Source organism: Vicugna pacos, unplaced genomic scaffold (assembly GCF_048564905.1).
Source record: "Vicugna pacos unplaced genomic scaffold, VicPac4 scaffold_131, whole genome shotgun sequence".
NCBI classification, from domain to species: Eukaryota; Metazoa; Chordata; class Mammalia; order Artiodactyla; family Camelidae; genus Vicugna; species Vicugna pacos.
In genome coordinates, this window is record NW_027328811.1 from 4147 (window position 1) to 16109 (window position 11963).

The following is an 11963-nucleotide window of genomic DNA, read 5'->3' on the forward strand; positions in this document are numbered from 1 at the left end:
AACAAGCACCGCCATCATAACACCTGAAAGTGTTCAAGGTACTTATCTGGGGCAGAAATCCTGATCAAGGAGACAGAAGCTCCCTCAGCACTGCCGCTCCCTTTTCCCGACTCCACCAGGAGAAGCTGGGAGTTACAGCCGCGGGCTCTCAGCCTGGGGAGCAGCGCCCACGCCGCTAATCTGGACCTCAGGGATCGGGAAAGGGAGAGGAAGGCAGCCCCGGGGTCGCGGGGCAGGGAGAGCGGGGTGGGGGACGCGGGCTGCAGCCCCGCTCGGAGGCCAGCCCCAGCCCCAGCCCAAGCCGCCCGCCCCGTCCGGGTGTGCAGACCCCGCCCGCCCGGGACACAGCCCGCCCAGTGGTGGGGACGGGTCGGCGGCCAAGGAGAGGAAGACCGGGAGGGGAGGACTCGCCGGCGGGAGAGGGGAAGCGGATGCCAGCCGCGGACTGAGGGGAGCCCGGCTGGGTCAAGAGGCGGCAGGGGCACACCTGGCCCTGGGCAGCTGTGGCCGGTGCGCCGGGGCAGGTGGCGCGGGCAGAGGGGTCTGGCCCGAGCAATCCAGCTGAACACACGCTGACTGGCGCCCTGGGGGGCTGTGACACGCCGACCGCCCTCCCGCAGCCGCCTCACCCCTTTCCCGATATCCCCTCACCTTGCACTTCCACAGCCAGAGGCCCCGGCCCCAGGCAGTAGCCAAAGGCCTACAGGGCGACAGAGCTGAGAAGCCATTGGGGCCGATCCCCGGCTCGGAGCTGGAGCTTCCAACCCGCGGTCCAGCTGGCAGCAACTGCGCATGCGCAGGAGGGCCAGCGATCCGCTCTGGGTCCTGAGAGAGAAGGGGAACCGAGGGAGGGAGAATAGGGGAGGAGGAGGGGAGGCGGGGAAAAGTGGAGGGAGACACATGGACAGGAGGAGCAGAGGGAAGGCAGTTATCTGGAATTGGGAGGGGAGTAACAGAGATGGGGAGAAAGCGTTTTACCTCTTGTGGCACCCCGAAGGAGGCAGCAGTCCTGCCTATACACCCTTCTCTTACCCGTCATTGCCCACAGCTCATATTTTACGTCCCTGGCCCAGCCCTCCAGCTAAGGTCTCTGCAGAAACCCTACGGGTATCATACCCGTTGCCCCCACAAGGAGCTAGGTTTACTGTTGCTCAGGGAACCAAGCACCCGCAGGTGTTGTTTCTCAGAACTACCTTGGGAAGAGTACATATTCCCCTCTTACACGCTGGGAAACAGGCAGGCACGATCTCTGCCTTAGCTCCACTGTCCCAAATGTTGGGCTGGCAGGGAGCGGGAGGTAAAATGTCAGAGCCCCAGAAGGAGCAGACTGCCTGAGTGTTGGTGTAGAGTCCCCATCCCTCCTGGGTAAACCACACCCCAACCTCGGGGAATAATCAAGGGCTCACCGTAGGCCCCTGTGTGTGGGAGAGCTGCCCTCAGTCCCAGTGTCCAACTTGCTAGGTAGGTAGAAGTGTTATTGAGTCCAAATTCATTCTCCTCAGTGCAGGACAGGCCAGTAAGTTGGGAGACCAAGTGTTGGGGCATGGAATAGCAAGTTTCTGTAGACCTAGATGGCAAACTAATGTCCTGGAAAACCATCTCCCCAAGTCACAATTCAGGCTGCTTTCCTATGTGCTTGGTTTTTGCAAACTTCTTGGTGTAGGAATTCCTTCTTGTTAGAATCCTTTGTTCTTGCAGCTATCTCCCTGGGTCAGATCCCTGTAAACCTCCAACAAAACAAACGTTATTTTCTATTCTGCAACGTGTTATCTTTATATGATTGGAAAAGTGTTAAATAACCTTAAAGGTCAGAGCCTTCAGAATAGGCTCTCCTGTATATTTTAGGCTCTAGGCAACATTGTTTTACAAGCAAGAAGAAGCCTAGGAGACAGAGCACAGGGTTAAAGTCAAAGGAACAGATCTAATATGGAGTCAGATTTCTTCTTTTCTATTACTGTGGCAGAAGCCACTTGAGGATTTAAATCCCTTAAAGTTAAAAATAAGTAAAACTTTAAAGGAATTTACATACATTGGTGGGAACTTGCATAGCATATCTGGAAAAGCACACAAAGGATTGTAAACATTGGCATCTCCAGGGAGGCATGTAAGAACAGAGGATGAGGGAAAACTTCTTTCACTTGAGTATTTTTTGCTCTGTTTGAATTTTTTTAACCATATGCATATATTTCTTTTTCAGTTAAAATAAATGTGTAATGGAGCAAAGGAGTAACTAGCTCAGCAAATACAGCAGCCATAGACTCACTGAGTCATCATTTTCGATTTAAGCCAGGAAGCATTGATTGTCTCTCTCCTATGTGCCCAGTGCTGTTTTAAAACTCTTTTATATATTTTTTTAATAAAATAATAACATGCTATCCCTCACCCCTGCTCAGGGCTGGTGGGAAACCAACTGAGTTTTTATTGAGTTGTTTTCCAAGGAGTAGAGATGAGTTATAAACAGAACACAACTTCAGGGCAAAACAGGCGGACTGGTTTTCCAGCAGGCCAGATAGCGATGACGGGTTTTCAATAGAGGCGCACAGAGGCTGAGAGAGAAAGCCTCCAGGACCCTACAGAAAGCTGCCCACAGTGCCTTCTCCATGGCACTACTGAAATAGGAAAGAACAAATCTGACTCCATATTAGATCTGTTACTTTGACTTTAAACATGTGCCCTGTTTCCTAGGCTTAGTCTTGCTGTTTCTGCACCTTTTGTGAAACAATGTTGCCTAGATCCTGAAATATACAGGAGACCCTATTCTCAAGGCTCTGACTTTGAAGGATATTATCACTTTTCCATTCGTATAAAGATAACAAGATACAGAATAGAAAATAACATTTGCTTGTTGGAGGTTTACACGGATCTGACCCAGGTGAAGAGCTGCAAGAACAAAGGATTCTAACAACAAAGAATTCATACACCAAGTTTGCAACAACCAAGCATTCCCGCTTCCCCTTTTTAATATAAGAAGAGCCTGAATTCTGACTTGGGATGATGGTTCTCCAGGACATTGGTCTACCATCTTTTCCGCTGGCTTTACAAATTAAAGCCGCTATTTCTTGCCCCAAATCCTTGTCTCCTGATGTGTTGGCCTATAATGCACGAGTAGAACAAGCGTGGACTCGGAAACACAAACATACATTGAAAGTACGCATTTGGTATATTAAATGACCTGCTTCCACTCGTATTCCTGAGGTTTTCTTCTCTTGACCACTCCTACTATATTTATGAAAAACCTGTCATGTGGACACATTTCCTTCTCTAGCCACTACCCTTCCATGTAAAAACTGATGCCAAGAAGGCAATGGAAGTTGCTAGAAGGTATTACCTGGCCAAAAAAGAGCAGAAGTGGGTTCTGACTGATGTTCAGGAGCAGGCCGGGGCACCTGACAAGATGTCATAAGTACGGATAGACAGCTGGGCACCAAAGGAGAAGCTTCTAAACTTCCATGAGGGAATTGTTGGATAGGAAGGAACAGTCCCAGACTATAGCTCTGATCCCACCACGAGCTTCCTGGGCAAGGCTGGGCAAGTCATTTAAATTCTCTAGACCCGTGCTGTCCAACACGGGAGCCACCAGCCACATGCAGGATTATGATGTTATTCTGTAGCCAGACAGAATTATAAATAAACACTTTATTGCAAAGGGTCAGCAGGTATAATATTTAAAAACATTATTGGTTATCTTGCCCTAACAAGTTATTTTTGTATGTCTAGCTTTCTGTGGGTTGTAATGCCTGCAACTAATGTTTCCCTTACAGTGAGGTATTTTGAAATTATAAGTTACTGGACACAGTACACTCATATCACAGTTGAAAAAAAACTGATCTAAATAAGCAAGGTGATCTGACTTAGTAGTTATGAGCAGGGGCTCTGGGGCCAGCCTGCATAAGTATTAATTCTCACTCTCCCTCCAGGGAGTTCTGTGTGAATCTTGGACAAATTATTGTTGCTGTTGTTGTTGTTGTTGTCATTGTCATTGTTATTATTTGTGCCTCTTTTTCCTTACCTTTTAAATAGCGAGGAAAATGTAGACTCTATCCCCTACAGTGTTGGCAGGATTAAATGAGTAAACGTCTGTGCTGCCCACTTCCCTGGGTTTCAGCATTCTCCAGGCAATCAGTGCCAAACGCAGTGGCATTCTCCACTGTCTTCGTCAGTCTGGGATTCTGTAACAAATTACCGTGTGTCGGGTGGCTTAAACAACCAGCATATTCCTTATGGTTTGGAGGCTGAGGCTTTCAAGGTCAATGTATCTGGGAGAGGATTGCCAGCTCGAAGATGGCTGTCTTCCCACTATCTTCATGGCCCAGAGAGGAGAGAGAAGCAAGCACTTTGGGGCCCTGTATAAGAACACTAATACCATTCATGAGGGCAATACTCTCATGACCTCATTTTATCCTACTAATCACCTCCCAAAGGCCCCGCATCCTTATATCATCAACCTGGGAGATGAGGTTTCGACATATGGATTTTGAGGGGATGCATTCAGTCCACACATCGGCTAACTCTCCCAAACATGCAGTCATCAAACCTGTAGCTAATTTCAAAATAATGTTTATATCTCTCTGCCCATTTCCATTCCTACATCTACTAACACTGAAGCCCTGCTACATTTTATTTCTTATTTTCCTTGTAGAGGTTTAATTGATTCCTCTAACTCCAAGGATTCGCTCACTCCAGTCTGCTTGACAGCCCTGCCAGGTAGGACTTCCTTAAAACACCTTCCCACTTCACCTGGTTGTTTTTTAGGTGTAAATGTCAGAATTCTCTCCACACCCCATCCTAGACCTTTAATCCCTTACACTACCGCTCACTATGTTATTTTCCTATTACCACTGTAACAAATTCCATTAAGCTTAATAGCTTAAACCAGCACAGACTTATCAGCTTATGGCTGTGGATGTCAGAGATCCAACACAGTTCTCATTGGGATAAATTCAAGATACCAGCAGGGTTCCTTCCTTCTAGAGGGTCTAGAAGAGAATGTTTCCTTTTTTTTTTCCAGTTTACAGTGGTCACCCACCTTCCTTAGCTTGTGCCCCTCAACTTCCTCCATTTTCATGGTCAGCAGCCTTTCTGAACATTGCTCCATCGCTACACCTCCCTCTGATTTTAAACTCAGCTGGGAAATATCCTCCATTTTAAGGACCCCTGTGATTACATTCAGCCCACCTGGACAATCCAGACTACTCACACTATTGTCTCATCTCAGGATCCCCTTGTCCCATCCCACTCAGGCAGTATGTATGTGGCTGTGACATTCACCTTGTGTAACATTTCCTCATGAGCAATTTATGGTTCAAGGCACTTATAAGTGACTTTTTGTTTTTCTTCCTTATCCTTTCTACATTCAGTTTGTCTGGTGAGATTATATGAATCCATTTTATTTGTGCCCCTGCACTAATCTATAATAATGTATCATGGGTTTAAAGGCTAACTAATAGACAATTTAGGAGACAGAAATCCTCTAAGATTTTTAATCCTAAAATATCTGTCATCCCTTTTGCCATGTACAGTAACATGTCACAGGTGGCTACCCTGTGGCCGGGGAGGGACATGATTCTGCCATCACACTCCCCTCATTCTTACCAATGTGCTGATCAACTAACCAAGGATCTATGCTCTCCAACTCACTCACTTCCTCCTCCTTTGCATTGACTATCCTGTTCCCACCGCTTCCTTCATTCACCACATCAGGATTTCATGACCACATTCTCCCCTAAATGAAATGGGTATCTTGCATCTAATGCCTGACAGCTGTTCTTATTGTACATGCACACACTGACCTACACATAATCCCGTCCATCTCTTTATTTTCCTAGAATCTTCCAGAAGAATCAGTTCCATGATGATAATGATGATACTGACAATGATGACAGGGGCCTCTCAAGGATTCTGATAAAGAGGGAATTGATAAAGGGAGGGAATCATTGCAAAATTGCCCCAGAAACAGGCTTAAAGGTAAATAACTCTTATAGTGTTTAATGAAATTGACTAATATTTAACTATTTTTAAGACTTTATATCACTGAATTTAAAATTTTAACGGGAATTTTCATTCACCACTAACCAAGATTCAACTCTGGGACCAAAATCTAAGGATTTCTGTCTTCTAAAAAATTGTCCACTAGCCTTTTAAACACGTGATCCTTTTAAAAAGTTTAGTGCTGGGCTGAAAATAAGCAGGATTCATATAATCTCACGAGACACAGTGAATGTGGAAAGACTAAGAAATAAAAATAAAAAGCCATTCATAACGTCTTGAACTTTACGTTGCTCACAGGGGAAAATGTTTGCCAATGTGTGTGTCACATCAACATGACGACTGAGTGGGATGGGGAAGCTGATCTTCCTCATCAGTCATTTATGCTGATTTGTTAGATGCCAAAACAGTTTCCTCATTGAAATTGCTTCTAACAAGTATGGAAGAATTTAGGTTCTACCAAGAGCAGGCTGAACATTTTCCCCTGCTTTCAGGTCTCTGGACTGAATTTCCCCACAAGAAGGACATGATTATGTTTCATAGGGAAGTCTTCCTGAGAAGCAACAGGCTTTTCTAGGGCAGAACTGCAGGGCCCCCCATGGAGGGCTGGAGGAGGTCTAGAGGGGACACTGGAAAAATAGCAGGAGTGAATTCAGATACTGCTGCTCAGGTCGCCAAAGACAGCATTGCTATCTCTAAGGATATGACATTCTCCCAAATTTTCCATGAGTGAAGGAGCCTGTGAACACTAAGCAGGTTGTTAAGACACAGCAGCACATAATTTGCGTGACAACACAATTAGAGTATGATTTGATATTTGCAAAATAACTAGCCCATTGTTCTTTGAAACTGCAGCAGTAGCAATAGAAATAAAAAAGACTGAGCCGTCTTGGAGACAACAATCAATAAACAATTCTAAATCTGCAGAATTCCTTGACAATATTCAAGCAATGAGCTAGATGTGTGCTGCAGATACCTCTTACTGCAGGGCTCACTCCTGCAAAGCATAGAACTAGTTTCTCAGCACACAGAGGGAACCAAGTCAAGATTCCTAATCTTTTGAGATTTACTAAATGGCTGGAAAGATCAGACAAGTACATACAGGCAAATATGATTAAATGTAATCAAATAATATCAAATGTGATTTGAGCACAGACGAAAGAGAAATTCCTTTCACCTGGGATCTAGAGAGACTTCTTCAGAAAATGTGGCTCTGGAGACGGCCAAAGACATGGGTGGAATTTTGGCAGAACAGGATGTAAGGAATTTAAAAACTTATTCTATAATTCATATAAAAATTCAAAGGATCCCAAAAATCCAAAACAACTTTGAACAAGAAAAACAATGTTGGAAGACTTGCACTATCTGATTTTCAAACTTTTTTTTTATAAAGCTACAGTAATCAGAAATTATGGTGTTGGTGTAAAACAGGAAAATAGAATAATGGAACACAATAGAATGTTCAGAACTAAACCAAGACTTATACAGACAATTGATTCTCAAAAAGGATGCTGTGGAGAAAGGATCTTTTCAGCATGTAGTGCTGGAACAATTAGATAGTGATACGCAAAAAAAAAAAATGAACTTTGATTCACACCTCACAAAATATACAAAATTTACCTCAAAATGGATCATAGATCTTAATAGGAAATCTAAAACTATAAAACAGCTAGGAGAACAAGCATAGGCTTAAGCTTTATGGCCTTGGGTTTGGCAAATTTTTCTTTGCTATGACACCAAAAGTATCATCTATTTTAAAAAGAAACTGATAGAGTGAACTTTATGAACATGAAGACTCTTCAATGCTCTTCTAAACACTGCTAAGCAAATGAAAAGACAAGCCATAGACAGAAGCTATTTGCAGATCATATATCTGATAAAGGTCTCTCTTTGTATCTGATCCAGAATAAAGAGGTCTCAAAATTCAATAATAATTCAAACACCTGAATGAATGAGGCCAGAAAACACACTTCAGTAAAGATATCCAGATGGATAATAAGCATATGAAAAGATGCTGATTAAAGGTGTCATTAGTCATTAGAGAAATACTTTTAAAAACCACAGTGAGATACTAGTTCACATACATACTAGAATGAATACAGTTAGAAAGACTGACCTTACAAGGTGCTGGCAAGGAAGTAGAGCAACCAGAACTGATACACACCACGAGGAATTTACAATAGTACAACCATTTTGGAAAAGTCTTTAACAGATTCTTTTAAAAAGGTAAACACCTATGTACCATATAATCCAGACATTCCTCATCTGGTGCTTTAGAAAGGAAAAGCATATGTCCATACAAAGACTTATAACCAAATATTCACTGCTATTTTATTTATAATAGCACAAGTTGTAAATAACCCATGCATCCATCAAGAAGTAAATGCAGAAAGAAATGATGGTCTATACAAACACTGCTCACAATAAACTCTTCAGTAAAAACTCAGCACTAAACAATACTCTACTATAAGACAAATAAGCTATTAATACAGCAACACAGATGATTCTCAAAATAATTACACTGAATGAAAGAAGTCAGACAACATAGAGTAGATACTGCATGAATCCATTCATATAAGGATCTTGAAAATGCAAACCAATATGTTGTGATAGAAAGCAGATCAATGGTTCCCAGGGGAAGAGACGGGGAGGGAGGGAGGGACAACAAAAGTCAGGAGAGAAGCTTTGTGGGTGATGGGTATGTTCACTGTCTTGAGTGTGGTCATGGTTCCTTGGGGATATTCTTACGTCAAAACATATTAAGCTGTACACTTTAAACGTGTGAAAATTATTTTGCCAAGTATACCTCAAAGCTGTTTTAAGAAAAAAGGCACTTTAGTCCTGATCCACCTCAGCGCCTGATTGGAGTGACATGATCAGTCCCTCACACTGTCTGCCTAACGGGAAGGTAGAAAAGCTCTCACAGAAGATAACATGGATTTTTCATTTGCAATGTCTGCCATGTAATAAAGAATTTCTAGACATGCAACATGTCCAGACTATATGACAGATAACATGAGAATAAGGAGCATTAGACAAAGGATGCAAACCCCAGGTGATGTAGGCATCAGAGTTACCAATAAAGGCTATAAAATACTTTTAATATATTCAAGAAAATAAGGAAATGATGGGAGAATAGATAACAGGGTAGAGACTTTCACCAGAGAAATATACTGGAATGTATTTTTAGGAAAAATCAAACTGATACTCTAGAACTGAAGCTTTCAGCTCTGGAAACAGGTAAACAGAGCTAATTAGGATCCCTTTTAAGTAAAACTTTCAGTAATTCTGGGTAAAATATAACAACAAAGTAACACAGAGCTAACTATGGAAAGAGAAGTTCCCTGATGACAATACAAAGAGGACACTTAAAGCCCAGAGTGGTCATCTTGTGAGCTGATGCCACCGCACCCTGGAGGGAAGGGGTTTTCATCTGCACATAAATAAGGATACAATGTCCATGTAGGAAAAAGGGTCCATACCAGATGTAGAAGACTCTTCCTCTATATCTATATAGTCAGAGACAGAGATGTAAAGTGGCAGCAGAGGTCACAGTGACACAGGGCCCTGGGCCAAGGAGTGTGAGCACCTCTGCAAGCTGGGAAAGGTAGGATGATGAATCCCTCCCAAGAGCCTAGGTGTGAAACTTAGCCTTGGCCACTCCTTGGTTTTAGCCCACTGACATTGACTTTGCACTACTGCACCCTAGAACAGTGAGAAGATGAATGTGTATTGCTTTAAGCCACTGAGTCTGTGGTCCTTTGTTACAACAGCAATAGGAAAGGAACTCAGGAACCAATATGAACTTGAACCACAGGCTGCCTTCTGTGCTGGCAGGGAGTCCTTTGTCTCTGATCCTGGGGGAGTGTCCTGTCCTCTGGCAGCATCCACAAACTACCTCATGCTAACTTGGCAGTTTGCAGAGGGTTAAATCTTATCCCTGCACAATTCTTGATATTTAGTTAATAAAAATGATGGTGTCATCATGGGTATTTTTCCATCTTTTAAATACCCTTCAGTCTTCTAATAAAGCTACTTCTAATTAAGAGACCGTGTAAATAGTTTTCAATCTTCATAATAAATAACTGTGGTTTTATCTGGTTACTTAAATTATGAATAATAATGTTCACATTTGTAAAAGTTATTAAAATCAACATTGTTTAATGAAAATATCATTTCTTTTCGCATGAACATGTATTAACTACAAGAAATGTTCCATGCTTTCTTCTACGATTTACTGTTAGAGCCTTAAAGAATAATATTTTCCTCAAAAGATATTACGGCAAAGGGATTTCTTTTGGTGGAACTGTTCCGGCATCAAATCTGGTGCATGTCTCAGGCCACTGGCAACATAGAGATGATAGAAATTAGGAGGCATTATAAACACAGAATCATTTTTAAAGGAATTAAAAAAACTGGATGTGTGTAAACAAAGAATCAGAGAATATTCTGGTGAAATAAATGTATTTTTCAGCTTAAGCAAGACATGGGGTGAATAAATCTGAAATGAAAAAACCACCCAGAGATTAGCAGCGAGTCATGCACGCAGTGTGAATGATCAAAACCAAGTTGTTTCCAAACCAGTGTGCAGGCTTGATGCCTTCATGAATCAAATCTGTGTGGCACCAGGCCACCTCGAATACATGTTGATGAGGTATTTATAAGCCCTTCACCATCCCAAATCAAAGCCCACGCACGAGCCACAAGACCATCACCTACACATTTGGAAAACACACAACATGGTGAATAGCACTTTTCTTGTTCAGTAGCCGGTGGCAGCGAACTGTCAGTAGACAGAGATACAGGGACACAGAGGCACCTCCCCTCACTCAGCTGTTAAACTTCCGTGCATCCCTGGGGACAGGATTGTCATAAAATGCACCATGGATTGATTCCCCTCCTAGGAAAGGAACCGTAGTGCTGTCATTAGGTTTGAGCAGGGGTGGGTGGAGGATCTCAGAAGAGTTGTTTCAACACACCAATAGAATTCTTGGCCACCGTGACCATGAAAGACAAGTCCCCTGCCATCCCGGTAGGCACTTGGGCTCCTGACAAAAGCTGGGCTCAGTAAAGGGTTGAGTAGAAGGCACAGACCTGAGGGATGCCCCAGCAATAGGCAGGAGGTAGGGCCTGGTTTATACTGCTCTGGGTGTATCCCAGACTCATCCGAATACGAAATCAGAAATTTGCAAAACAGCAGAGCTGGGGTGGATCATCTACTCCAGACTCCTCACCTTACAGTTAAAAGGGTGGCAACCCTGACAGGCAAAGCAACGTGCTAAAGGCAGAGCGTGGAAGTCGCAGGGCCAGATGAAACGCAGCGTGCAACCCCCGTTCAAGGCCGCTGACTCTGACGACGGGGCCAAGGTTTCCAATGAGGAGAATAAGACAGTGTAAATACTTTGTTCCCCCTAAAACCCCAAATGTTTTTTAAAGGCACAAAAACTCACCTTAACTAGATCTCTTCTGAGGGGGCTCTCTTCTGCTTCTTCGTCTTTCTGTCTCCATTTCCCTCTCTCAGACACAAACACATTCAGTTTTGTGAAAGGGGACTTCCTTCCATACAAAGACAGACTTCACATCTTCAGAAAGATACCTGAGAAAGCACGTTTCTCAATTCAAGTCTTTGTGTGAGTTCTGGGCAACTGGCTTATTTTCTAGAACAATCGGTAGTTACAAAATCAGGAAATCATCTTCCACAAAGGCAGAGTTCTGGTCCGTGTTGATAAAGTTGGGGATGTCACATTTCATGAGTCTGTTCGGCTCCTCCTCTGGCCACCTGCTGCATCTGATGGCTTCCTGGAGCCGAATAACACTGTAAAGGGCTATGGTAGGGATACCAGCTTTGGCCTTGTCCAAGTGGTCCACTTCATTGATGTAGCAGTGAAAGAGGGACCTAGATTCATCATTGCACTGCCAGAGAACACCTTGGGCAGCAGCGGTCTTCCAAAGTCTGACACAAAGCTGTTGAGTCTAAA

At 43.4% G+C, this 11963-nt stretch overlaps 1 long non-coding RNA gene across 2 annotated transcripts; it reads right to left on the bottom strand.

Annotated features, from left to right (window-relative positions):
- Positions 1-664: 664 nt before the first annotated feature.
- On the bottom strand, positions 665-11712 carry LOC140695081 (uncharacterized). Of its 2 annotated transcripts, none has more exons than XR_012070769.1 (3): positions 11436-11712; positions 4010-4169; positions 665-932 (listed from the first exon to the last, which is right to left on the bottom strand). It is a non-coding gene; the product is annotated as an uncharacterized lncRNA (long non-coding RNA). The 2 variants fall into 2 exon arrangements; XR_012070768.1 differs by lacking the exon at positions 665-932 and adding an exon at positions 3353-3605.
- Positions 11713-11963: the final 251 nt, after the last annotated feature.